We start from the raw sequence: 23265 nt of genomic DNA on the forward strand, positions 1-23265 counted from the left end.
TAGACACCAAACATGTATAGGTTCTTTTTTATTTAAGTGATGAAAAAAAATTCCAAAGTTTGGTAAAAAAAAAAATGGTGCCATTTTCCGAGACCCGTAGCGTCTCCATTTTTCGGGATCTGGGGCAGGGTGAGGGCTTATTTTTTGTGAACCGAGCTGAAGTTTTTATAGATGCTATTTTGGGGTAGATCCGATGTTTTGATCGCCCGTTATTGCATTTTATTGCAATTTTACGGTGACCAAAAAACGTAATTCTGTCGTTTAGAATTTTTTTCTCATTACGCCATTTACCGATCGCATTAATTCTTTTTTTATATTGATAGATAGGGCAATTCTAAATGCGGCGATACCAAATATGTGTATGTAGGGTTTTTTTTTATGATTTTATTTTGAATGAGGCGAAAGGGGGGTGATTTAAACTTTTATATTTTTTTATTTTTTTTCATATTTTTTAAAACTTTTTTTTTCACTTTTTGCTTGCTTCTGTAGTTTCCATAGGAGACTAGAAGCAGCAACTGTCCGATCGCCTCTGCTACATACAGGGGACGATCAGATCCCCTGTATGCAGCAGAAATGGTCCTGTGCTATGAGCGCCGACCACTAGGTGGCGCTCACAGCGACAGGATCATTACAACCACTGGTGTCTGCTGCAGACCCAGGGTTGTCATGACCACCCATCGGCGACCCACGATCATGTGACGGGGTTGCCGATGGGAGGGGTAAGTGACGCGCTTTCAGGAAGCGCGCGTTAAATGCCGCTGTCGGAGATTGACAGCGGCATTTAATATGTTAACAGCCGCGGGTGGATCACGATTCCACCCGCGCCTGTTGCGGGCACATGTCAGCTGTAATAATCAGCTGACATGTGCTTGGTTCAGTGCGGGCTCAGCGCCGGAGCCCTCACTGAACCGGAGGATAACGACATGCGCGTACTAATACGTGACATGTCGTTAAGGGGTTAAAGCTGTCAAAGAGTTGCAAATCATGCACACGGGAGCGATTCAACCATATCACCGAGCAGCTGTAAATACTCGGCGCTCGGCCCGAGCATACTCGGACAGAACATACTCGCTCAACACTAGTTAAAACAAGTTATCACCGATCCATGGGCTCTACAGGATAGGTGATCACTTATTGAGCATTTGTTTCCGAACATTGGAAAACGCACCTATCGGAAGAATGGGGAAGTTTTATCCCTGAGAGAACACTTATCCCTATTTTAAAATGCTGCGGCAGGTGGGACGTCTGACCGCAGCTCTATTCATTCTCTTAGAGACTTGCAAAAAAGAGCAGCGCTCACAGCCACTGAGAGAATGAATGGATCAGTGGTCGCATCTCACATGCCGCTCCAGTCTAATGGGGAGAAAAGCTCCACATTCTGCCGGTGTGTGCAAGCAGTCAGACCCCCACCAATCAATATTATCACTGATCCTGTGGAGAGGTGATTACTTGTTTTCACCGGAGAACCCCTGTAAGTGCATCTCTGCCGCTCTGGTCCAAGTATTTAATCGCTAAGGCCACGGCCCTACTATCAGTATTCGGTCAGTATCCAGTCAGTATTTTTTCTCAGGAGTGGGAGCCAAAACAGGTGATGAACAATCAGAGAAAAGGTATAATAGAAACAAGTCACCAATTCTGCATTTATCAACCATTCCTGGTTTTGGCAGCCACTCCTGAGAAAAATACTGAACAAATACTGATGGTGGGGCTGTGGCCTAATGGAAAAAAATCTTTTCCTAGTTAAGATCAGCGAGAACAGAATGACCGCCATACACAACACAGTCCACTATATCAACACCAATAATACCACATACAAAAGGGACAAATATCGCCACACCATGACTAGATCACATATTACCACTACATAGTGACCGAATAATACCACATACAAGGAACAAATATGGCCACACTATGACCAGACCATATATTACCACCCCAAAGTGACCAAATACTACAATACTGATCATGAATACAAAACCACTAATACTAACTAAGCTCTGTATATAGTGTCAGTGTACAGGTAACACAGTGATCACCAGTGACATTATAGACAGGAGCTCTGTATATAGTGTATAGGTAATACAGTGATCACCAGTGACATACACAGGAGCTCTGTATATACTATATACACACGTGGTCAAAATTGTTCGTACCCCTCGTTTAATGAAAGAAAAACCCACAATGGTCACAGAAAAAAATTGAATCTGACAAAAGTAATAATAAATTAAAAATCGATGAAAATGAACAAAGGAAAGACAGACATTGCTTTTCAACCCTGCTTCCACAGAAATGAAAAAAAAATTAAACTCATGAAATAGGCCTGGACAGAAATGATGGTACCCCTGAAAATAATGTGACAAAAGGGACATGTTAAATCAAGTTGTGTCCACTAATTAGCATCACAGGTGTCTACAATCTTGTAATCAGTCAGTGGGCCTATATTTAGGGCTACAGATACTCACTGTGCTGTTTGGTGACATGGTGTGTACCACACTCAACATGGATCAGAGGAAGCAAAGGAAAGAGTTGTCTCAGGAGATTAGAAAGAAAATTATAGACAAGCATGTTAAAGGTAAAGGTTATAAGACCATCTCCAAGCAGCTTGATGTTCCTGTAACTACAGTTGCACATATTATTCAGAAATTTAAGATCCATGGGACTGTAGCCAACCTCCCTGGACGTGGCCGCAGGAGGAAAATTGATAACAAATCAAAGAGACGGATAATATGAATGGTAACAAGAGCCCAGGATAACTTCTAAAGAGATTAAAGGTGAACTTCAAGCTCAAGGAACATCAGTGTCAGATCGCACCATCCGTCGTTGTTTGATCTAAAGTGGACTTCATGGGAGACGACCAAGGAGAACACCATTGTTGAAAAAAAAACATAAAAAAGCCAGACTGGAATTTGCCAAACTACATGTTCACAAGTCACAAAGCTTTTAGGAGAATGTCCTATGGACAGATGAGACAAAAATGGAAGTTTTTGGCAAGGCACATCAGCTTCATGTTCACAGATGGAAAAATGAAGCATATCAAGATAAGAACACTGTCCCTACTGTGAAACATGGAGGAGTCTCTTTTATGCTTTGGGGCTGGTCTGCTGCATCTGGCACAGGGTGTCTTGAATCTGTGCAGGGTACAATGAAATCTCAAGACTATCAAGGGATTCTAGAGAGAAATGTGCTGCTCAGTGTCAGAAAGCGTGGTCTCAGTCGCAGGTCATGGGTCTTGCAACAGGATAATGACCCAAAACACACAGCTAAAAACACCCAACAATGGCTAAGAGGAAAACATTGGACTATTCTGAAGTGGCTTCTATGAGCCCTGACCTAAATCCTATTGAGCATCTTTGGAAAGAGCTGAAAGAGCTGAAACATGACATCTGGAAAAGGCAACCTTCAACCATGAGACAACTGGAGCAGTTTGCTCATGAGGAGTGGCCAAAATACCTGTGGAGAGGTGCAGAAGTCTCATTGACAGTTACAGGAATCGTTTGATTGCAGTGATTGCCTCAAAAGGTTGTTCAGCAAAATATTTGTCAGATTCAAGTTATTTCTGTGACCATTGTGGGTTTTTCTTTCATTAAACGAGGGGTACCAACAATTTTGACCACGTGTGTAGTGTAAGTGTACATGTAATACACTGACTCACCAGTGACGTCTCTAGGTGAAGTCCTTCATCTTCGCTTTTCTTCTTCATCTGGCACAGACGGCCATCACTTCTTCCAGCCAGGAATCATCTCTGCAGAAAATAACACACAGTTATCAATAACTGATCTCTTCTAGGGAATATTCCCACTCCACCCCCCGACTTCTACACTACACCAGTTGAAGAAAAAAATCAATATAGTGCGGCCCTGCACAGTAACAGGAGCCCGCTTTTGTCCCATCCCATGGAAAACAATTTCCTAAAAAGTAAATTATATTACAGAAGTAATAATGTCCCTAATTGGACTCTAAAATAATAATGTTCCCCACTGGCCACCATAAACTAATAAAGTATGTTCCTCAATCTGGCCCCAAACAGTAATTAAGTCCCTTGTTCAGCCTGGCACCCCCATATATCCATCCTGGCCCCCCCTTCCCTGCATATATCCATCCTGACATCCCCCCATATATCCCTTCTGGCCCCCATATGTCCAGTGTGACCCCTCCATATATTTATCCTAGCCCACGTGTATCGAGCCTGCCCCCTCCCATATATCCATCCTAGTCCCCCATGTGGCCTGCCTGTTCCCCCCATATATCCATCCTGGCCTCCATGTGTCCAGCCTGCCCCCCCATATATCTGTCCTGGCCTCCATGTGTCCAGCCTGCCCCCTCCCATATATCCGTCCTAAAGCCCCATGTGTCCAGCCTGCCCCCCTATATATCCATCCTGGCCTCCATGTGTCCAGCATGCCCCCCTACATATCCATCCTGGCCTCCATGTATCCCAGCCTGCCCCCCGCAATATATCCATCCTGGCCTCCATGTTTCCAGCCTGCCCCCCCATATATCCATCCTGGCCTCCATGTGTCCAGCCTGCCCCCTCATATATCCATCCTGCCCTTCCCCCCTGCATATATCCATCCTGACACCCCCCCATATATCCATTCTGGCCCCCATATGTCCAGCGTGGCCCCTCCATATATTTATCCTAGCCCACGTGTATCGAGCCTGCCCCCCCCACATATCTATCCTAGCCCCTCATGTGTCCAGCCTGCCCCCTCACATATCCATCCTGGCCATCATGTGTCCAGCCTGCCCCGCCCCCCATATATCTGGCCCCCCCATATATCCATCCCCCCCACATATCCATCCTGGCCTCCATGTGTCCAGCCTGCACCCCCATATAGCCATCCTGCCCCCCCTTTCCCATGTGTCCAGCCAGGCTCCTCCTTATGTGTCCAGCCAGCTCCCCCCTTGTATGTCCAACCAGGGCTCCCCCTTGTGTGTCCAGCCAGGGTTCCCCCTTGTGTGTCCAGCCAGGGCTCCCCCTTGCGTGTCCATCAAGGCCCCTCTTGTGTGTCCAGCCGGCCCCCCCTTGTGTGTCCAGCCTGCCCCCCATATAGCCATCCTGCCCCCCCTTTCCCATGTGTCCAGCCAGGCTCCCCCTTATGTGTCCAGCCAGGCTCCCCCCCTTGTGTGTCAAGCCAGGGTTCCCCCCTTGTGTGTCCAGTCATGGTTCACTCTTGTGTGTCCAGCCAGCTCCCCCCTTGTGTGTCCAGCCAGGGCTCCCCCTTGTGTGTCCAGCCAGGGTTCCCCCTTGTGTGTCCAGCCAGGGCTCCCCCTTGTGTGTCCAGCAAGGCCCCTCTTGTGTGTCCAGGCGGGCCCCCCCTTGTGTGTCCAGCCAGGGTCCCCCCTTGTGTGTCCAGCGGGCCCCCCCTTGTGTGTCCAGCCAGCGGCCCATCCCATTCTGCATCCACTCATATACACACAGACACACACACAGACACACACACAGACACAGACACCTCTTACCTTCCTACGTTCCCGTGCGGTGTCCTTCTTCTCCGGCGGCTGAGTTGCGCGCCTCCTTCACAGCAGGCGCATGACGATGACATGATATGCTGGCCGGGGAAGGGAGACGCGCAGTTTCAGCTGCTTCACTGGGACGTGTGTCGCGGCGGTTCAGGTAATGAGCGCCGCGTGCGCGCGTCCCTGCATACACTGTGCCTGCGCTTTTAAAGGGCCCGTGCCCCTTAAACCCGCAGGTTTTTTTTTTCTTCATTCTCTTCTCCCCCTCTCCTCTGCAGGAGGGTACCCCGCCAGCCCAGTCCCACCCTGTTGATGACTTATCCTAAAATCGGTCATTAATATATAAGTCCTGGACAGTCCCGTTAAGCTTGTTTTACCTAGTTATAAAAGCCCTTTAAGTCCTCATTATAAGGTAAGGTATGAATGGATCTAATTAAATTCTCCAAAGAGAACTATTTATACATTTTTAGACACTGTGAGCTTTCTACAAGATATTGCGGGCAGTATATAGCAGTATATATACAGGGATAGATACTTACCATAGGCCCAGGGTTGCTGAGTAGCTGCTGGCCGGTGGAGTGCGCTTGAGGCTTGAGTAGTTGAATCAATCCTAACTAAAGAAAAACCTATGTAATGCCACTTTCTTGTTAGGACCTGTCTGAGGCCTATGGCTCAAAAAAGCTTCTTTGGAAATACTTGGCAAAAGCCAGTGTATCCTACAGGTTCCAAAGGAACTCTGGCCTTCACTCTTACAGCCCTGTACAGCGATAAAGACTTATTACAGGGCCTTGATTGCATCTACATAGTAGATGCTGACTGGAGGGGCAAACTTAAGGCTAGAATGGTTCAGCCAACCCTAACTATTGCTACTTTATTAAATGTTAGGATATTTCTGAGGCCGTTGGCTCAAACAGGCTTCCTCGGACAGACTGGGCGCAAAACACACCATTTCTGATGGTTCCAAATGAACCCTGGGCTTCACCCTTGAACCTCAATACAGGGACAGTTTCATAGTTTTAAGGTTGAAAGACACAAGTCCATCAAGTTCAACCTAAAAGTTAATGTGTTGATCCAGAGGAAGGCAAAAACCCCATGAGGCAGATGCTAATTGCCCCATATTAGGGGAAAAATCCCTTCCCGACTCCACATATGGCAATCAGACTAGTTCCCTGGATCAACGTCCCATAACAAAATCTAGTACGGATAACCTGCAATTCTATATTATTCAAGAAAGGCACACACATGCCCTCCTTGAATTTTTTTTAGAAAATTAAGTATTTCAAGTTCGTGTGGTAGAGAGTTCCATAACCTCATTGCTCACACAATAAAAATTTGCCAACTAACTTCCTTTAGACAAAGTGAATTAGGGTCTTTATACTAGAGTAATTGAATTAACTCTAACTGAAATAAATGAATGCTTTTTTCCTAAATGTCGAAATTTGTTTAAATCCATTAGCTCAAAAAGGCTTTCTCGGACAGATTTGGCGCAAGCTACTCCATTCTGCAGATCCCAAGGGAACCCTGGCCTTTACCATTACACCCCTATACAGGGATAGATACTTACCAAAGGCCCAGGGCTGCATCTACAGAGTAGCTGCTGGCCGGAGGAGCGAGCTTGAGGCTATAGTGGTTGATTCAACTCTAACTAAAGCTTTTTTTTCCCCTAAATACTGGGATCTGTTTAAGGCTGTTGGCTCAAACAGACTTCCTCGGACAGACTTGGCGCAATCTACTCTATTCTGCAGATCCCAAGGGAACCCTGGCTTTTACTATTACACCCCTGTACAGGGATAGATATTTACCATAGGCCCAGGTTTGAATCTACAGAGCAGCTGCTGGCCGGAGGAGTGCGCTTGAGGCTTGAGTAGTTGAATCAATCCTAACTAAAGAAAAACCTATGTAATGCCACTTTCTTGTTAGGACCTGCCTGAGGCCTATGTCTCAAAAAAGCTTCTTTGGAAAGACTTGGCAAAAGCCAGTCTATCCTACAGGTTCCAAAGGAACTCTTGCCTTAACTCTTACAACCCTGTACAGTGATAAAGACTTATTACAGGGCCTTGATTGCATCTACATAGTAGATGCTGACTAGAGGGGCAGACTTAAGGCTAGAATGGTTCAGCCAACCCTAACTATTGCTACTTTCTTAAATGTTAGGATATTTCTGAGGCCGATGGCTCAAACAGGCTTCCTTGGACAGACTGGGCGCCAAACACACCATTTTACTTTTGGCAGTGTGGACATTGGCCAAGTCCTGCTGGAAAATGACATTTCCATCTCCAAAAAGCTTGTCGGCAGAGGGAAGCATGAAGTGCTCTACAATGTCCTGGTAGACGGGTGCGCTGACTTTGGTCTTGATAAAGCACAGTCGACCTACACCAGCAGATGACATGGCTCCCCAAACCATCACTGATTGTGGAAACTTCACACGAGACCTCAAGCAGCTTGGATTGTGGCCTCTCCACTCTTCCTCCAGACTCTGGGACCTTGATTTCCAAATTAAAAGCAAAATTTACTTTCATCGGAAAACAACACCTTGGACCACTGAGCAACAGTCCAGGTGTTTTTCTCCTTGGCCCAGGTAAGATGCTTCTGGCGTTGTCTATTGGTGATGAGTGGCTTGACACAAGGAATGTGACACTTGTAGCCCATGTCTTGGATACGTCTGTGTGTGGTGGCTCTTGAAGCAATGACTCCAGCAGCAGTCCACTCCTTGTGAATCTTCCCCAAATGTTTGAATGGCCCTTCCTTAATAATCTTTTCAAGGCTGCGGTTATCCCGGTTGCTTGTGCACCTCTTCCTACCACACTTTTTCTTTCCACTCAACTTTCCATAAATATGCTTGGATACAGCACTCTGTTAACAGCCAACTTCTTTAGCAATGACCTTTTGTGGTTTACACTCCTTGTGGAGTGCGTCAATGACTGCCTTCTGGACATCTGTCAAGTCAGCAGTCTTCCCCATGATTGTGGAGCCTACTGAAACAGACAAAGGGACCTTTTTAAATGCGTAAGAAGCCTTTGCAGGTGTTTTTTGCTAATTATTCTAATTTACTGAGATAATGACTTTGTGTTTTCATTGGCTGTAAGCCATCATTATCAACATTAACAGAAATAAACACTTAAAATAGATCACTCTGTAATGACTCTGTATAATATATGAGTTTCACTTTTTGGATTGAAGAACTGAAATAAATTAACTTTTTGATGATATTCTAATTTTGTGAGAAGCACCTGTATGTTTGATGCATCTCATTAGCTAAGCTCAACCTCTTCCTTGCTTCACCTCAATTTGAGCCATAAATTGTGATATTTCATTTTGGTGCATTTTATGACTCCTTTTTGTCACACTTTTCTCATAACTATTTTTTTTATAACTGAGGGAAATTAACAAAATCTTATTTGTTGTACTCAAGTTTTCACAGAAACATCTGATAAAGTGTTGACTTATTTTTCGGAGTTAAACTCTTCCTTTTGGCCCTCTATATATTTGAGTTTGACAGCCCTGATGTAGATGGATGATGATGTGGCAAGAAGGGGCAGAGGGGCAGAGCCTCCTGGCTCTCAGCTTCGCTCTCCACTGCTCACAGGAGACAGCAGTTACTTCACAAATGTAACTGATAGAAAAGATGTCACGTAAGAGGGGGTCAGGGGAGCGATGTGCTGCAGGAGGGGGAAGATTAGCCAGGGGAGCGATGTGCTGCAGGGAGAGGAGGATTATGCAGGGGAGTGATGTAATGCAGGAGGAGAGGATTAGGCAGGGAGCGCTGTGCTTAAGTGGGGGAGCGATGTGCTGCAGAAAGAGCAATATTAGGCAGGGTAGTGATGTAATGCAGGAGGAGAGGATTAGGCAGGGAGGGATGTGTTGCCGGGGGGAGGGGAGTAATATGCTGCAGAAGAAGGAGGATTAGGCAGGGGAGTGATATAATGCAGGAGGAGGAGAATTAGGCGGGGATGGAGAGATGTGCTGCAGGAAGGTGAGGAGATTAGGCAGGGGTGCGATGTGCTGCAGAAAGGGGAGGGGATTAGGCAGGGGTGCAATGTGCTGCAGAAAGGTGAGGTGATTAGGCAGGGGTGCGATGTGCTGCAGGAAGGGGAGGGGATTACGCAGGGGTGCAATGTGCTGCAGGAGCGGGAGGCTTAGGCAGGGGAGCGATGTGCTGCAGGAAGAGGTGGCTTATGCAGGGGAGTGATGTAATGCAAGAGGAGGGGATTAGGCAGGGAGTGCTGTGCTTAAGCGGGGGAACGATGTGCTGCAGGAAGAGCAATATTAGGCAGCGGAGTGATGTAATGCAGGAGGAGAGGACTAGGCAGGGAGAGATGTGTTGTCGGAGGGAGGGGAGTAATATGCTGCAGAAGAAGGAGGATTAGGCAGGGGAGTGATATAATGCAGGAGGGGGAGAATTAGGCGGGGATGGAGAGATGTGCTGCAGGAAGGTGAGGGGATTAGGCAGGGGTGCGATGTGCTGCAGAAAGGGGAGGGGATTAGGCAGGGGTGCAATGTGCTGCAGAATGGTGAGGGGATTAGGCAGGGGTGCGATGTGCTGCAGGAAGGGGAGGGGATTAGGCAGGGGTGCAATGTGCTGCAGGAGGGGGAGGCTTAGGCAGGGGAGCGATGTGCTGCAAGAAAAGGAGGATTAGGCAGGGGACTGATGAAATGCAGGAGAGAGGGGATTAGGCAGGAAGCGATGTGCTACAGGAGAGGGAGAATTAGGCAGGGTAGCAATGTGATGCAGGAGGAGGATTAAGCAGTTAGAGATGTGCTGCAGAAATAACCAGTATATAGATGAGTGGAGCGATGTACTGCAGCACGGTGCTGAGAGGAGTGATATACTGCAGTCAGTGGCTGTATAGGCAGACAGCGAAATGTTGCTGGAGGGGATTAGACAGGAGAGCGATGTGCTCCATGAGGAGAAGGCTTAGGCAGGAGATGGATGAGCTGCAGGAGGTGGAGGATTAGGCGGTGAGCGATGTGCTGCAGCAGGGGGAGGATTAGGCAGGTGAGCGATGTGCTGCAGGAGGGGGAGGATTAGGCAGGGAGCGATATGCTGCAGGAGATGGAGGATTTGGCAGTGGGCGATGTGGTGCAAGAGGGGATTTTGCAGTGGGTGATGTGGTGCAGGAAGGGGAAGATTTAGAAAAGGCACAATGTGCTGCAAGGAGGGGAGGATTAGACGGGAGCAATGTGCCGCAAGAGGGGGAGGTTTAGACAGTGGAGCGATGTGCTGCAGTAGGTGGAGGATTTGGCTGTGGGCGATGTGGTGTAAGAGGGGATTTTGCAGTGGGCAATGTGGTGCAGGAAGGGGGAGATTTAGAAAAGGCATAATGTGCTGCAAGGAGGGGAGGATTAGACGGGAGCAATGTGCCGCAAGAGGGGGAGGTTTAGACAGTGGAGCGATGTGCTGCAGTAGGTGGAGGATTTGGCTGTGGGCGATGTGGTGTAAGAGGGGATTTTGCAGTGGGCAATGTGGTGCAGGAAGGGGGAGATTTAGAAAGGGAACAATGTGCTGCAAGGAGGGGAGGATTAGACGGGACCAATGTGCCGCAAGAGGGGGAGGTTTAGACAGGGGAGCGATCTGCTGCAGGAGTGGGAGAATTAAGCGGTGAGAAATATGCTGCAGGACGGGGAGGGTTAGGCAGGGGAGCAATGTGCTGCAGGTGAAAGCAGAATCTGTGACTACAGCCCAGTGTTTAAGGTTTATTGGAGCCTGTCTTTTATATATTTTATTGTTTTTTTTTCTGACAAAGCTGCATAACATCTGACATGAAGTCCGCTTAGCAGTCACTGTCCCTGTAGATTGTTACTGTCCAGGTTCACCGCTGTCTCTTTTTGTTTTTAGTGCCAATCTGACAGCAGTGAAGGTTCCGCTGATAATGGCGGTCGGGTTCCGAATAGAATGTTCATGTCTGTTCTCATTGTAGTAACATCACGGAATATGCTAATTTCTTCTGACCACACCCGATGACTGAATAAAGGCGCCTCACCCACTTGTCTATGTCATCACTTTGTGGTGTCACAATGATCTAAGGCAGAGGTCCCCAACCGCCGGTCCGCGGACCAGGACCGGGCCGTTGGGGTTTTTCAGCCGGTCCGCGGCGCCGCTGACAGCTAGCTCCGCGGCCCTGCGCCTGGTCAGAGCTCGCTCTGTGTGGATTTATAATGTTTTCTGCCATAGCCGTGACAGCTCGCAGCTCCTGGCAGAGAACATTATGCAGGACGGGGTGGGGCGTCGGGCGGGTCTTAGTGACGCGGCCCTCCACAGCACAGCATGGTGTGTTCCTGACGGGGTGGGGCGGCAGGCTCTCCTCACTGACACGCCCCCGGCAGAACATGTTATGTGGGGCGTGCTGGGGCAGCAGACTGGCTTCAGTGACGCGGCTCCCGGTACCGGTGTTCAGTGTGTAGCGCTGCTAGGCAGCAGCGCTGTATACACTGACGCTCAATGTACAATGCTGCTACTTAGCAGCGCTGTACACCGAGGTCCCGCCAGCATCCTCCCCATACAGCTCCACCCCTCCATAACCCCACCCCCATATGACCAAAGCCCCGCCCCCACCCCCACCGGGCCATGGAAAACTGGTCTTCCTTATAGCCGGTCCCTGGTGCAAAAAAGGTTGGGGACCTCTGATCTAAGGGGATAAAAAAACGCTCCTGGCAGCTTTACAGTCATTCGTCCCTTCGTGTTAAAGGAGCAGGATGATAGAGCCGCACCATGCCAGCCAGAAGAAAAGAAAGTGGAGCCCTTCAAGATGATGAAGCAAGAAAGCAGACTGTGGAAGGCCATCCAGGACCAAGAGCATCATGAGGGCCTGGTAACGTATACTACACAACTGTTCTGTATATGCTCATGCCATGTAAACCTATGGTGGCCGATTCATCAAGGCTGGTGGATTTCTATACCAGCATTCATGAAGCGCCTATTGGAGGAACGTGCACCAAATTCATTAAAAAGACTAAACCTCTTAATGAACTTGACTCATCCTTAAAGGGGTTGTTCCCTTTCAATAAATGAATGTCCCTAGCTGCAGGTCATTTAATTAAAAAAAAGAGGTTCCACCATCTCAGAGCTGCAGCAGCTCAGTGCGCTCAGCTGGGCAGTCCGTCTGATTACATTTGTTGGCTGCGGCAGTATTGAGGTGATGGCAGTGCCATACACAATCCCAGGAATGGGTCAGGACAGCACAGTTTGATTCTTTATACCTGCAGCCAGGGTCATTCATTTATTGAAATATCCCCTTAAAGCTGACGTACTACACCTCAAGAAATGTACTCCAGTCAAAAGATGGAGTCAATTTCAGTCCTATTTTACACCACTTTTCCAGCCTAATTTGTAATAAGTTTTCAGGTAAAGCTAAGCCACATGCGGTCCAGATAAGCTCTGTTCACTATTTAAGAAGTTAAAAGAGTGGGTGTAAAAAGGTCAGAGTATTCAAATGTAAGTTGCGCAGGAATTTACTGAGATTCAAACAGTTGTGCAACACATTTCCGGTGAAAACTGCTTGATGAAAAATGTTCCTTGAATAATATAACATTTCAGGTTAGTGGTAATAGATTTTATTATGGGACGTTGATCCAGGGAACTAGTCTGATTGCCATATGTGGAGTCGGGAAGGAATTTTTCCCCTAAAATGGGGCAATTAGCATCTGCCTCATGGGGTTTTTGCCTTCCTCTGGATCAACACATTAGCTTTTAGGTTGAACTTGATGGACTTGTGTCTTTCAACCTTAAAACTATGAAACTGTCCCTGTATTGAGGTTCAAGGGTGAAGCCCAGGGTTCATTTGGAACCATCAGAAATGGTGTGTTTTGCGCCCAGTCTGTCCAAGGAAGCCTGTTTGAGCCAACGGCCTCAGAAATATCCTAACATTTCAGAAAGTAGCAATAGTTAGGGTGGCTGAACCATTCTAGCCTTAAGTTTGCCCCTCCAGTCAGCATCTACTATGTAGATGCAATCAAGGTCCTGTAATAAGTCTTTATCGCTGTACAGGGCTGTAAGAGTGAAGGTCAGAGTTCCTTTGGAACCTGTAGGATAGACTGGCTTTTGCCAAGCCTTTCCAAAGAAGCTTTTTTGAGCCATAGGCCTCAGACAGGTCCTAACAAGAAAGTGGCATTACATAGGTTTTTCTTTAGTTAGGATTGATTCAACTACTCAAGCCTCAAGCGCACTCCTCCGGCCAGCAGCTACTCTGTAGATGCAACCCTTGGCCTATGGTAAGTATCTATCCCTGTACAGGGGTGTAATGGTAAAAACCAGGGTTCCCTTGGGATCTGCAGAATGGAGTAGCTTGCGCCAAGTCAGTCCGAGGAAGTCTGTTTGAGCCAACAGCCTTAAACAGATCCCAGTATTTAGGAAAAAAAAGCTTTAGTTAGAGTTGAATCAACCACTATAGCCTCAAGCTCGCTCCTCCGGCCAGCAGCTACTCTGTAGATGCAGCCCTGGGCCTATGGTAAGTATCTATCCCTGTACAGGGGTGTAATGGTAAAGGCCAGGGTTCCCTTGGGATCTGCAGAATGGAGTAGCTTGCGCCAAGTCTGTCCGAGAAAGCCTTTTTGAGCTGATGGATTTAAACAAATTTCAACATTTAGGAAAAAAGCATTAATCTATTTCAGTTAGAGTTAATTCAATTACTCTAGCATAAAGATCCTAATTCACTTTGTCTAAAGGAAGTTAGTTGGCAAATTTTTATTGTGTGAGCAATGAGGTTATGAAACTCTCTACCACATGAACTTGAAATACTTAATTTTCTAAAAAAAATTCAAGGAGGGTATGTGTGTGCCTTTCTTGAATAATATAAAATTTCAGGTTATCCGTACTAGATTTTGTTATGGGACGTTGATCCAGGGAACTAGTCTGATTGCCATATGAGCAGTCGGGAAGGAATTTTTCCCCTAATATGGGGCAATTAGCATCTGCCTCATGGGGTTTTTGCCTTCCTCTGGATCAACACATTAGCTTTTAGGTTGAACTTGATAGACTTGTGTCTTTCAACCTTAAAACTATGAAACTGTCCATGTATTGAGGTTCAAGGGTGAAGCCCGGGGTTCATTTGGAACCATCAGAAATGGTGTGTTTTGCGTCCAGTCTGTCCAAGGAAGCCTGTTTGAGCCAACGGCCTCAGAAATATCCTAACATTTAAGAAAGTAGCAATAGTTAGGGTTGGCTGAACCATTCTAGCCTTAAGTTTGCCCCTCCAGTCAGCATCTACTATGTAGATGCAATCAAGGTCCTGTAATAAGTCTTTATCGCTGTACAGGGCTGTAAGAGTAAAGGTCAGAGTTCCTTTGGAACCTGTAGGATAGACTGGCTTTTGCCAAGCCTTTCCAAAGAAGCTTTTTTGAGCCATAGGCCTCAGACAGGTCCTAACAAGAAAGTGGCATTACATAGGTTTTTCTTTAGTTAGGATTGATTCAACTACTCAAGCCTCAAGCGCACTCCTCCGGCCAGCAGCTATTCTGTAGATGCAACCCGGGGCCTATGGTAAGTATCTATCCCTGTACAGGGGTGTAATGGTAAAAACCAGGGTTCCCTTGGGATCTGCAGAATGGAGTAGCTTCGCCAAGTCTGTCCGAGGAAGTCTGTTTGAGCCAACAGCCTTAAACAGATCCCAGTATTTAGGAAAAAAAAGCTTTAGTTAGAGTTGAATCAACCACTATAGCCTCAAGCTCGCTCCTCCGGCCAGCTGCTACTCTGTAGATGCAGCCCTGGGCCTATGGTAAGTATCTATCCCTGTACAGGGGTGTAATGGTAAAGGCTAGGGTTCCCTTGGGATCTGCAGAATGGAGTAGCTTGCGCCAAGTCTGTCCGAGAAAGCCTTTTTGAGCTGATGGATTTAAACAAATTTCAACATTTAGGAAAAAAGCATTAATCTATTTCAGTTAGAGTTAATTCAATTACTCTAGCACAAAGATCCTAATTCACTTTGTCTAAAGGAAGTTAGTTGGCAAATTTTTATTGTGTGAGCAATGACGTTATGAAACTCTCTACCACATGAACTTGAAATACTTAATTTTCTAAAAAAAATTCAAGGAGGGCATGTGTGTGCCTTTCTTGAATAATATAAAATTGCAGGTTATCCGTACTAGATTTTGTTATGGGACGTTGATCCAGGGACCTAGTCTGATTGCCATATGTGGAGTCGGGAAGGAATTTTTCCCCTAATATGGAGCAATTAGCATCTGCCTCATGGGGTTTTTGCCTTCCTCTGGATCAACACATTAGCTTTAAGGTTGAACTTGATGGACTTGTGTCTTTCAACCTTAAAACTATGAAACTGTCCCTGTATTGAGGTTCAAGGGTGAAGCCCAGGGTTCATTTGGAACCATCAGAAATGGTGTGTTTTGCGCCAAGTCTGTCCAAGGAAGCCTGTTTGAGCCAACGGCCTTAGACAGAACCCATCATTTGGTAATAAAAAAGCTGTGGTTAGAGTTATAGCCTCAAGCTCACTCCTCTGGCCAGCAGCTACTCTGTAGATGCAACCCTGAGCATGTAGTAAGTCTCCATTCCAGTACAGGGGTGTAATGGTAAAAGTCAGGGTTCCTTTTGACCTGCTTATGCCAAGTCTGTCCGAGGAAGCCTTTTTGAGCTGATGGCTCTACACAGATCCTAATGTTTAGGAAAAAAGCTTTTGTTTATTTCAGTTAGATTAAAAGTAAAGCCAACAAAAGAGAATTTAACTTTCCCCCAAAAATCAATTATTAATATAGCATTTACCTGCCCAGATCTCAGAACTAATGCACTATTAGGATGTAGCAATCCCATATAATTTTGTGTGCAGTTTTAATACTATGTAATCACCCCCCTCCATTAATTGGTAATATGTGAGTGGTTGTCGCATCAGTATTTTGCACCTGTGTTGCTGTCATCGTTATTATATTGTATGATTAGTACTGAGACCTAGGCAGGTAAACACTGTTGCCCTTTTTTTGCTGTGATAATTCTTGAATTTTGGTGGGAATTTAAATTTGTCTTTGCTTTTAATGTTAGTGTAGGGACTCGCAAGTATGAGGACCCTTGACGCGGGTTGCGAGCTTGTGTATTTTGGCCAAAATATTTACTAATACCTCATATATATCATATATAATTTTTGCACGTTATTTTTATTCAGCGTGCAGCCAGACCCATCAATGTTGGCCTTGTAAACTAGGGTGTCTGTCTTCATGGGGTGCACTTAAAAAGTGCTCGGCAGCCCACCTAATCTAATAGTTTCGGCTTCACTAATAGGCTGTAAGCCAGACATTGTGCACTACCTGTGTGTGACCAGTGCCCTATACAAGGCTTATTTGTGTGCAGTTTTAATACTGAGCAATCACCCCCTCCATGAATTGGTAGGTTGTGAGTGGTTGTCTCATCAATATTTTGCACCTGTGTTGCTGACTTCTTCATTATATGGGTTTGCTGCATCCTTGTAATTATTGTTGCTGTATTTGCGGTGTTAATTCTTGAATTTTGGTGGGAACTTTAATTCCTTGTTTTTGTGACTTTGCTTTTAATGTTAGTGTAGGGACTCGCAAGTATGAGGACCCTTGAGCAGGTTGCGAGCTTGTATATTTTGGCCAAAATATCGACCAATACCTCATATATATCATATATATTTTTTACATGCTATTTTTATTCAGGGTGCAGCCAAGCCCATCTACAGGTGCATCTCACAAAATTAGAATATCACCAGAAAAGTTAATTTATTTCATTTCTTCAGTACAAAAAGTGAAACTCTTATATTATATAGAGCCATTACACACAGAGTGATCTATTTCAAGTGTTTATTTCTGTTAATGTTGATGATTATGGCTTACAGCCAATGAAAACTCAAAAGTCATTATTTCAATTAATTAGAATACCTTATAACAACAGCTTGAAAAATGTTTTTAAAATCCAAAATGTTATCCTACTGAAAAGTATGTTCAATAAATGCCCTCAATACTTGGTCGGGGATCCTTTTACATCAATTACTGCATCAATGCGGCAATGTGGCATGGAGGCGATCAGCCTGTGGCACTGCTGAGGGGTTATGGAAGCCCAGGTGGCTTTGATAGAAGCCTTCAGCTCGTCTGCATTGTTGGGTCTGGTGTCTCTCATTTTCCTCTTGACAATACCCCATAGATTCTTTATGGGGTTAAGGTCAGGCCAGTTTGCTGCCAATCAAGCACAGTGATACTGTTGTGTTTAAACCAGGTATTAGTACTTTTGTCAGTGTGGACAGGGGCCAAGTCCTGCTGGAGAATGAAATTTCCATCTCCAAAAAGCTTGGCGTAGCTAAGGTTTTGGTTCAGGGGGCCGAAACTTCTGAGTGGGCCTCTAACCAGGTAACCCTGATTACAACTATAGCGGCGCACCCAGATAGTGGATGTAGGAAAACCTCAGCAGATGACCGCGCTGTTGCTAAAAATAATCTCTATACAAAGACCAGCACTGATATTACCGCCATATGGTGACATATATTGATTGATGCCAGTCCTGCAGAACATATAAGAGATCACAGCTCAGTTTTATATAGTACCTTACAGCTGACGTTCTTTCTGATTAAATTGTTCACTTTTCCCGTCTTTTCCATCTGGCCCAGACCGACACGACTACTTCTCCAGCCAGGACTCAGAGTCTCAGGTATGCAGAGATCACAACAAAGACACATTTGACTCCTTACATTTCAGGCACTGACCAGATCTATCCCCAACCTGCACAAACTTCTCGTCCTGCTGATACCCCAATACTGAGCCTCTGCTGCAAAATATGTCCCTATTACTGCACCTACTGTGTGCCCTCTAGATGGTAAAACAAACCTCTAAAATAAAGTAATGCCGTGTGCAAGTGTCCTAGAAAACAGTGCCCACATTGTGCCCCCTAGAAAGTAATAGTGCCCCTTCGACAGTCACGATAACCTGAATTCCCCTATAACAATAAGTGCCCACCTAAGATTTAATAATGTCCTGAGTCTCCCCCCATGTAGAGCTCCGCTCTAACCAGTATGATGTTCTCCTATTCACGATATAATTCCCCCTCACTGTATAGTACCCCCAAACAGTATACTGACCCCTTAGTAGCCCCCAAGCTGATGGCTCCAACACTGTATGATGGCCTCCACACTATACAAAGACCCCACATTATCTCCCACACTGTATGATGGCCCCCACACTGTTCAAAGAACCCACATTATCTCCCACACTGTATAAATAGCCTACATATAGTATAATGCACCAGATAATCCTCAATATAGTATAATGCACTCCCCATAGTCCTTCGTATAGTATAATGCGCCCCCATAGGCAGAGTCTGTAGTAAAATGCTCCCCCATTGACAGAGTCTGTAGTATAATGCTCCCCCCCATAGGCAAAATCTGTAGTATAATGCTCCCCCCCTTCTCATAGGCAGAGTCTGTAGTATAATGCCCCCCCCTCCTCATAGGCAGAATCTGTAGTATAATGCCCCCCCATCTCATAGGCAGAGTCTGTAGTATAATGTGCCCCCCCTCCTCATAGGCAGAGTCTGTAGTATAATGCCCCCCCATCTCATAGGCAGCGTCTGTAGTATAATGCCCCACCTATAGGCAGAGTCTGTAGTAAAATGCACCCCCCATAGGCAGAGTCTGTAGATTAATGCTCCCCCTCTTATAGGCAGAGTCTGTAGTACAATGTCCCCCCCCATAGGCAGAGTCTGTAGTATACTGCTCTCCCCTGCTCATAAACAGAGTCTGTAGTATAATGCCCCCCATAGGCAGAGTCTGTAGTATAATGCCCCCCCGTAGACAGAGTCTTTAGTATAATGCTCCCCCCTCCCCATAGACAGTCTCTAGTATAATGCCCCCCCTCCCCATAGGCAAAGTCTTTAGTATAATGCCCCCCCTCTCTGTGGGCAGAGTCTTTAGGATAATGCTCCCCCATAGGCAGAGTCTGTAGTATAATGCACCTCCCCCTTCCCATAGGCAGAGTCTGTAATATAATGCCGCCCCCCTCCCGGCAAAAAATAAATAAACAGTACTCATCTCTCCTCCTGGTTCCCTCACTGCTCAGAGCACCCAGCCCGCACACATCTTCAGCACAGCGGGCCGGGCACCAAGTGATGATGTCAGAGACGTCAGTCACAGAAGGGACTAATGGGAGAGAGATCCGCGCTCCCTCTCATCAGTAAACTTGCGGCGGTGACGGGCGGTGGGGCCCGATGCTGGCACCAGGGGCATGCCAGATACAGTTACACTGGCGTAGCCCTGGATGGGCCCCCTAAGAGCGAGGGGCCCGGGGCCACCGCCCCCTTTGCCCCCCTGGTAGCTATGATACTGTGGCGGAGGGAAGCATGAAGTGCTCTAAAATTTCCTGGTAGACGGCTGCGCTGACTTTAGTGTTGAAAAAACACAGTGGATCTAGACCAGCAGATGACACGGCTCCCCAAACCATCACTGATTGTGGAAACTTCACACTAGACCTCAAGCAGCTTGGATTGTGGCCTCTCCACTCTTCTTCCAGACTCTGGGACCTTGATTTTAAATGAAAATTGGAACTCTGGGACCTTGTGGAGTGTGTCAATGACTGCCTTCTGGACATCTGTCAAGTCAGCAGTCTTCACCATGATTGTGGAGCCTACTGAAACAGACTAAGGGGCCTTTTTAAATGCTTAGGAAGTCTTTGCAGGTGTTTTTTGTTAATTATTTTAATTTACTGAGTTAATGACTTTTGTGTTTTCATTGGCTGTAAGCCATAATCATCAACATTAACAGAAATAAACACTAGAAATAGATTACTGTGTTTGTAATGACTCTATATAATATATGAGGTTCACTTTTTGCATTGAAGAACTGAAATAAATTAACTTTTTGATGATATTCTAATTTTGTGAGATGCACCTATATGTTATGGCCTTGTAAATTAGAGTGTCTATCTTCATGGGGTGCACTTAAATAGTGCTGGGCAGCCCGTGTTCTGGCCTCATCTGCGAATTTAGCTATCCAGGGAATCTAGTCACTTTATGTGTATATCAGTTCTGACATTATGTTGCTTGCATTTGAATCCTGTCTATTTTTTATTGTTTGATAACTGCACTGTCTGCTAGTGATTTAATGTATTTGCTCTAGTTTCAATTTGCAATGCATTATGGGAAAGTTCCAAGAGCATTGTGAGACAGTTCTTGTTGCATTGTGGTCCTGTTCTTGTCACAGTTTGGGCAGCGACCATTATTTCCTCTTCTCTTCTGATCGAGAAGTTCCCTTATCACTCATCTTGTAAAGTGGCACAGAGCGGTAGTCGTGACTGAACGTCGGTCTGATTTCGCTCTGGCACTTTACAGACAATGGGTGTCCCAGTCCCAGTGTGCTCTAGGGTGTGGGGTGCAGCACACTCTCTTGTAGGCCGCAGGCCTCCACTGCCTTCAGGCTTCTGTCCTCAGAAGCCGCCGCACACAATTTAGGGGACACAAAGTTCTTTGTAACAGTCAAACATATACTTGACAGTTCAAGTTCATCAGGTGGGTACAGATGGGATAAGGCACAGCAATTCACATTATCCTCCTTCTTAGCATAACTCCTCTTCAGCCCTGTTGCTAGCTCATCCTGTATTTCTCGTCCACCTCTGCAGTGCACCCGGGACTGGCCTTCAACTTCCATCTATGCAGGTCCCTGTCCATCTTCCTTTGTACTTCAGAGCACACAAAGTGTCCGGCAGCTCCTATGCCAGACCTTAGGCTCTGGACGTGACTGGAGCGACTGCTCTGGATCCCAGTAATGCCTCCCACTGCCTGGAACAAGTGACACATGCTGCCCCTAGCAGCCCACCGCACCTGAACTTGACCTTCACTATGCACTTCACTAACTTTCACTGAACTCACACTATTCTGACTCCATGACTAAGCTGCAAGCATAGGGCGCTGTGAGACACCGTTTCTAGGCTGTCTCTTTACCGTATTCACACATAGTGATGTCTTCAGATAGTTTAACTCGACTGCAAGAAGCACATTGTTGAAGATTCAGAAGAAGATTTATTTTCTAGCAGAATACTCGATGAAGTGCAAATGTACAGCAGGTAAAAAGACTTTTTTAGAAACAGGCTGGAAGCACATAAGCTTCTAACATGGCTGAAGATGGTGAATGAGGAAGAAGAATGGAGAAGAAGGGAGGGGTTACTGATGTGTCACCCTGGCCTGGATGCCACAAAATGTAATAAAGCTGTGTCTGAGAGCAAGGGGGAGGTTCTCTAGTCAGGGGAACATTAGCATGCAGTACCTCCTGTCTCAGGCCAGTAGGGGGAGCAGGCTGCCCCTATAAAAGCTGGTGCTGGGGGCAGGGTTAGAAAGAACTGGATGGCCTGTCTCAGCACTGAGACGTGTCCCAGAGTGGAGCAGGGACAGAAAGTTGATTGCACCTAAGAGGAAGTGTGGCAGTAGGAGAGCCACCAGCCAGAGACGAGAGGCGAAGAGAGCCTGTCTTGGCAAATCAGAGACTGACCTTACCAGACTTTGGTGTCTGAGGCTGGAAGGATTCCACATCCCCCAGCAGAGAACCAGTCCGCAAGGAACTGTATATTCCTTGGCCTAAGAAGCCTGGAGGCCCTGCCACAACCGAAGGGACCAGTAAAGCCGTACAAGGCTGGCAGCAGAAAGGAACCCACGTCGCAGGCCATACAGTAAAGAATACACGGAAAGCTCGGAAACGTGGGCTGTTACCCTATCAGGAGGAGATAGCCAGAAGGAGCGCAGAAAGCACGGTAGGCCTACACCCTCACCCTGACCAGGGCCAATTTCCCCGTTGCTCTCAGACATCCAGGTCCCCCTCCTAGCTGGGACTGCTTATGGGTCAATTTACCTGTTCTAGTAAAGACCCTGGACTGCAACCTGTTGTCTGTGTGCTCCTTGCTTCTCCAGCACTATCAGCACTGGGACCCTCACTACCATCACTCCCACCATCCATTATACTGCCCTGGGGACGCACTCTTCCCGTGGGGAGTCACACTACCCTAGCTGCACACCTCATCAGCCCCAGCGGTCTGCATGCAGCGGTGGTTCCTAATAACCGCAATCCACGGGTGGCGTAGTCGGACATTATCAGCAGAACGTAGCAGACTACCATTGGCCTGACCACCCTGAGCCATGGAACCGGGTCGCCACTACTACTCCCATCGTCCCCCCTATTGCCCGGATCCGAGTGCCCCACAGCCCAGGGGGCGAGTCAGCTTTGGCGTAGTCGGCAGGATTTTGTGCCCGCAACCACCGGGTACTGCGTGCCTGAAAAAGACTTTTATAACTTACCTGTGGCGAAGTTTCCCACCGTCCGGTGTCGTTTCCCGCCATCCGGAGCCGATTCCCGCCATCAGACGCCATCTTGGACCGTTTCCTGCCGTCTTCTGCCGTCTTCCCGCCATCCGCAGCTGTTTCCCGCCATCGGACGCCATCTTCAGGACGCCGCGCGGGAAGAAGAGGGGCGTGGACGTCAAAACCGCCCGAGATCCGAAGCTCCGCCCCACGCACCGACGCTGCGCAAGGTCCTGGAAGGGAGAGAGAGCGACGCTGACGTCATCAGGACGCGACGCCAGGTCCTCGTCCATAGCAGCAGCAGCGGAGCCGCGGCCTACAGAAGAGGATCGTCGGAAGGTAGGCCACTCTTGACTAGGGGGGAGGAAGATGTCGGACACAGAGGCGCCCACTACCACCAACGCAGCTGCAGCAGCGGTGATGCCCTATTCCCTGCCCTACATCCCTGGAGCGGCCTGGCTGCCCAAATATTCAGGGGAGCCCCATGCCCTAACTGACTTCAAGGAAAGGCTATACAGTTTTTTCCATGTTTACCCCCTGACAGAGGAACAGAAGGTCAGCATACTAACAGGGCAGTTAAC

This window comes from Phyllobates terribilis, unplaced genomic scaffold (genome assembly GCF_046119375.1).
Source record: "Phyllobates terribilis strain yellow unplaced genomic scaffold, ASM4611937v1 Scaffold_264__1_contigs__length_2628131, whole genome shotgun sequence".
Lineage (NCBI taxonomy): Eukaryota > Metazoa > Chordata > Amphibia > Anura > Dendrobatidae > Phyllobates > Phyllobates terribilis.